This window comes from Lampetra planeri, chromosome 7, assembly GCF_965212315.1.
Source record: "Lampetra planeri chromosome 7, kcLamPlan1.2.h2, whole genome shotgun sequence".
Taxonomy (NCBI): Eukaryota; Metazoa; Chordata; class Hyperoartia; order Petromyzontiformes; family Petromyzontidae; genus Lampetra; species Lampetra planeri.
In genome coordinates this window covers 7,638,418-7,644,840 of record NC_136113.1, presented here as the reverse complement: position 1 = coordinate 7,644,840, position 6,423 = coordinate 7,638,418, and positions in this window count along the sequence as shown.

The following is a 6,423-nucleotide window of genomic DNA, read 5'->3' as shown; positions in this document are numbered from 1 at the left end:
AAGTGTAAAATTTTGGAAATAATTTTTCACGAACATTCATTGTCACGCACAACGAGTCTGTGTGGAAAATGTCAGCTCGATTGGATCACGGGAAGTGGGTTAAAAAACGACCGAAAGATTTGCACGGTCCTAAGCAAGCAAGCGAACTTAATATAAAGGATTTAAAAACCACCGGGACCGCGAGGCTCTCCCCAGGGCTGGCTCGGCTCAGATGTGCCAGTGGGAGGGCAAGCCAGAGATTGTCATGCAGTGCTGGCGCTGTTCATATATACCCTGGATGCTGCAGTTGTTGGTCACCGGTGGTCACGGTTAGTGAGGTGGATAGTGGTTTCGATAACTTTCTATTTTGAAAAGACCTAGCTTCCCCAATCTACTAAGCACCCCACCAGGTTTTACAATGAGGCACACATGATGGCTGTGGAGTATTGCAAGTAATTTTTTTTGCAGGATAGAACTACTGCTTGCTCCGCCGTCTTCGTTACTTGTCATTAAATACGCAGAATGGGGTATTAGGAGTCACCGATGTAATTCAAGCCTGCAAACAGAGATGTGTTTCAACATACCAAACACATTATTTTTCTCAATCAATCTTTATTTTACGTGCCAATATCGCCCTCCATAAAGTAGACATCATTGCACATTACAGCAGAACGGGGAAGGTACAGGGGCATATGAAATTATAAAATTACAACATACAATAATCACTGGGCCTACAACGAGGCCCCGCCAAATCCATATATGCCGAGATGAAATATGATAATTTGGTCTGCCATTGCTAGAACTAAGGGAAGATTGGATCATTATCACCAAGCGTCATACATTCTTACAACGCTATACGTCATAGGGAATAGAACACTTTTGGTAGGAATCATTAAAGAAACAATTACTTGTTCGATATCTGGACGTGGCTGACTGTTAGTACTGCTTCATGAAGTATACACACTGATCACATGTTGACGGCATAGCAGAGGTGGGCAAAATACATTCAAATTACATATTACTTGAGTATCGTTGCGTACATACAAGTATTTTACATACCCATTACGTATGTAATGAAATTACATCTTTAAAGTACGTGTGTACTTTATAAAACTGTACCACCCATCTCTGCAACACCAGCTGCAACGAGAAGACAGCATGACCAGTGACAACCAGGCATGAATGGCTTTGGCCACGACTCAAATGTTTGCTTGGTAGTTGGGTCTCCATAACCCTATCCTATGTAGAGGCAATGTTCAACATTTATTCGCTACACTAAATAGACATAGGCTTAACAAAACAGTTATTGCTCTACTCTCTGTCGTCTATATCTAAGAACTTTAAATTTGTTACATTTGTACTCACCTTTGTTCTGCACGTTTTTTTATTTATTTTTTAGTGGGCATTAATGCTATGCAAAATCGCGTAGCATTAAAATGTGTTGCAGTTAGTTACGGTGCTAAGATAAGTTGTGGTTTTTTTTATTATTTCTGTCGCTCGTAAAAATGTTTAGTGATACTGTTGTATACTACTGTGCTGCATTGCAAATGTTGCTAAACTTAAATTAATTCATGATATTATGGGGGCATGCATGTGGTATTAAGATAAATGGGTTTTCACTGCTCACTACTCATCACCTTCAGTAGATTGAATGTATGGGAAATGGCATATCATAGTCACACTACTGCACTGTAAATAGGCAATGCACAAAATATACGAGACCCAGTTAACCACAATGTGTGTGCTCCCCTTCAGATAAGGAGTCTTTTAAATGCACAATCAAATTGAAACAGACATTTAGTCGAAATGAAATTAAGACCTCGTGTAGGCCCACCAATACGTATACCACAATTTTAAATGTATTGGTGTGTAGTATTATTATTCAAATACCACCTCTTGTGGACATGCATATCATTTGGTATTTGAATAAGTCAGTTTGTTAATAAAAACAACATTCAACAATCCATAACCTTTTAGCATGACAATGCTATGTTTATCACTTGGACTTTCATCACCAATGTGAGGATTCTTAATATATTTTTTGCGTCAGATTGTGCGAGTAACATCCCCACGTGTGCGGTGCACTCTCCAGCACATCGGTGTCCTCAAGCAACAATACTAGTTTGGCATGTTTGCTCGTGTGACAACTTTATTTTGCCGTGGTGGGTTGAGGCGCGTGCACGACTTTTTTTTGCATGCGGCGATCGGTCCAAAAAATAAATTAGTCTCTCTTTTAAAAACCTCGATTGCTTCATTTGGTTGTCCCCAGACAATCTTGTCAGACTCTCGTGATAGCCAAGCATGCCCACATCACAGTACAAGCCGTATTCTGTTGACGTGTAAATCGTTGTTATCATTGTTATACAATGGCATAAGTGCTGTTCACAAGACTATTTTTAGAAGCTGCGTGCAAGGTGGACCCTTGAGCTAGATTCGTAATAAAATGGGATTTTGTAAAAAGCGACACAATTCCGAATGCTATGACGTGAACTTCAGGCAGATGTATCATGCAGTCCACTCAGAACGCCCCTTACGTCAGTAATTCCATGAGCTTTGGATCAACTGGAATGGATCATTTTTAAAATGTCACATTCGTCGCTGTTGACGGTCACTCTTTCATCTGGATGCTTTTAGGGAAATCGATCATTTTTATGAGGCAATACAATAACTCACGTGTATGTGTACACAGCATATATTAAAAGTAGTGCTAATCACTGTAATCGCTCATGGATAATGTCTACCTTGCACTTTGTAAATGTCTCGTGTTTTTTGTTCGTTTTTTTTCTATCGGCATGATTAGGTTCAGTTAAGATTATGGTATTATATGCAAATGTTACAATTACACCAGTTTGTACTGCAGCATCGACTGCTCTACGCTATCAGAAAATTTAACAAAACCTATATTATACACGTCTTACCGTGTTACTCTTTGAAGTTAGTTATATATTACAGATACGTGTTTTAAAATGACAACAATTTTGACAATTCTAGTTTTAAAAAGATGCGTTATTGTTGTTGGAATTATGACCAAACATTAACCGTGTATATCGATGACGGTTATTTTGAGGTTCGTACTGTATAGTGGCTTAATTAAAAGAATATATTTGCAATATGATTTTCTGCACTTAATTAAAATGAATTATTTAACATTTCCGTAATATTACCGTATACATTCATGACTATATGCACTGTGAACTTAGATTTTTTTTTTATTCATCTGGCATAGATGGGTATAAACACTGGTAAAGAATGCATTTTTTTTTCAGCAGTGCTTCACAGCCACTATCAAAGCCTGTCCGTCGTATCTTTCATGAAACAAATGTGTATAGTTTGTAAATGTTTTATTAGATTTTTATTATAATATTTAAAAATGTCAATATATAATATAACCCCCAGGATATGTAACTAGTGGTTAAGTTTGACGTGCAGACAATTCTGGCTTTGTCGCAAGAAAAAATCACTAAATATTTTCGATTTTACAAACATATACAACTATACAGAAAACTGTGCTCCCTTAAAATGGATTAAACAGTGATAATACCGAGCACCCTGCACAACCAGATCTTAGTTTCAGTCAGGATATATTTCTGCACCAGTCACACCACATCCAGTATACAGCACCTCTCTTCCTGTGGCTTACTTGGAATGTCTTCTCTCCACACGACCCGGAAAAATATCAGAGATAAATGAAGCCCCTGTATACAACAACACAATCATTGCAACCATCCGCCACTTCTTAAAGGACTGCCAGCGTAATACGAAATAGCAAATAGTGCTCCTGAACCGTTTCTCCTTCAAAATATGCACTTTATAAGCAATGCTCACATGAAGTCTTAAGAATGTTTCGATTTAAAGCTTTCGTGACTGCAGGGAGTCATCTTCTTGGTTCTTTCGGTAAAGTCACGTAGAAGGGAAGTAATAAAATAATAAAAATAAAACATAAAATAATTCTCACGACGTTTCGGCTACAACGCAAGCAGCCGTCTTCAGGTCGTCAGGTGAAGACGGCTGCTTGCCTTGTAGCCGAAACGTATTCAGGTCTTCAGGTGAAGACGGCTGCTTGCGTTGTAGCCGAAACGTCGTGAGAATTATTTTATTATGTTTTATTTTTATTATTTTATTACTTCCCTTCTACGTGACTTTACCGAAAGAACCAAGAAGAAGTCTTAAGAACATTGGCCCACACGCTTTAACACTGTTCATTAACCTTCACAGCCCCTTCAGTGAGCCTGTTGCTGTAACCCTCGACTTGTATTATGAAGTGCAAGTTGTAGGGGGGAAATGGGACATTAAGTTGGTTTGCTGTGTTGCTCAATTATTTAATCCTTTATGGTGAAACAAAATAATTGTCCACCGGACTTTCAGTCCAGAGGTCACTCGTTTATTAACTCTTTGCCGTTCCGATAACGTACATGTACATCATCAAAATGAAACCGGACGAAAAACTTAAACAAAATAACTTTGTCGGTACCGAGGCTGCCACAAGGCCTTGCGGGGGAGGGCACGTGGCACAGTTTGGTGCCAGCTATCAGAGTGCGGACGTGTCGCTACAGTTTTCTGCGGTGAGTACAATGTCTTTAAAAACAACGGCGAGATTCGGGGGTGAACGGGATCCACCCTGCAACTTGCAGCCTTCTGGGAACGGGAAATGGTTAATCTTACAGCACTGGGGTGCCACTCAATATATGTAAGGAAAAGTGAGGTTTCAGTTTTCTTGGATCACACCCTCTCAATGTGTTACTTTTGGTATAATATTGACTATATGCATTGACTGTAATGCAGCTTTCAACTCTGTTGAGCCAACAAGTAAATATGAAGTAATTGTCTTTAAGCTTGCGGTGCATCAGTTGAACAGGGCTTGTGACCTTGAAACTAGCATGTGTGAATTTCTAGTGACAGCCTACCCCGGAACCTTATGAAACACAATTGATTTGATAATGCAACAATGGAATTCTGTTGTTATTATTATAATCGGTGGCGAGGTCAGATTGGTTGGATATTTCCCAATGGATACAGTATTCTTTTGCAGATGCAGAACACGCTGCTACACTGTCGAGCATGCCTTTTGAAGTTTCTTTGAGTGAATTTTACTCGTTTTGCAAACTCCGTAACATTAAATACTACTGTGCGTGCATTTTTTATGCATAAATTCCAAAACACATTTTTATTCTAACGTTACATTTAGGGATTCTGACATGAAGTTCATGTGCCGGAGCAGAAATCGGTACCACCTAAGGTAGCAAAGCGTTGTTTGATAACCCGCTAACTTCACGTGGTTTTCCCTTAACTCACTGTGTTATTGGCTACCTCAGCTGGCATCGACAAGCGAAATATCTGGTCTGGGCTCTTGGTCTAGTAACGGAAAGCGGTTAAAAGGCAGGCGATAATTTCTAGACGTCGTTGTGAAATTAAAATGTACAAAGTGTATTGCTGTTTTAAAAGGTGAAATTTTATAGTGGTAAAGTATCCGTATTAACATTTTAAGAATTTTACCGTACAAAGAGCTTCCAATATAATTGCATAGTATAAGTAACTGTACAGTTTTTTTTGCATTCTAAAATAGTTAAACAAACCTCTGTGTGATGTATGCACCCCCAATGAGGTTACACTCGGTGTAAGCACTCCACAGGACCTGGGGAGTCGCCGTTTCTGATTTTGAATGTGCCATAAAGTGCACACGTGTATACTGTGGTGGGTGACCTGTGTTTTGCATACCTTTACGTGAATGTTTCAAATTTACTACCACAATCGTATTGCGCACGGGTCCAAACATGGCTTTTTGCATAATGGTGTGGTGTTTGCAACTATCCTTTGCTCTTCGCGCTAGCCAGCTATCTGCCTTCGGTGAGTGTTGGTGTTAACGCAATTGATTGGGCTTTGTGCAGTGAATATTGGCAGTGGCTTAGTGTCTCTTCTGTATATAAAGGTTTGCGTGAGCAATGTGATCGTAACACACGTGTGTATTTTTTTTTTCTATGCAACACTAGCATGACGCCCTATGCCCCTTCCCAACTGTATTGTACACATTTTTTTTAATTGACGAAATAAAAGGGAAAAAAACCAGTAAGTTATGGTATCAGCACTACTTTTTTTACATCTGTGTGTTGTATATGGAATTGATCATTATTACGCTGGTATGGGGTTACAGCGTGTATCAAATAAAACAGTGTTTTGCTTGTGTCAAGGATTTCCCATGTTTGTGAGCTTTTTACAGTCCGGATAAACCTTCGTGTATTCCGCAAAATACCCTTGGCAACGTTCAGTTCCATTGCGATGCACAAAGCAAAATGATCAACAACCGAAAGAGCCCTCACAAAGACGACAACACTCGTCCAGTGGCTCAGTAGCACCGGGAACCCCAAGTTTGATTTTCTTGCCAAGGCCCTCATGCCATCTCAACCAGTTCCACATCACACTCTCGCTGACCAGAGTGGTCGTAGAAGC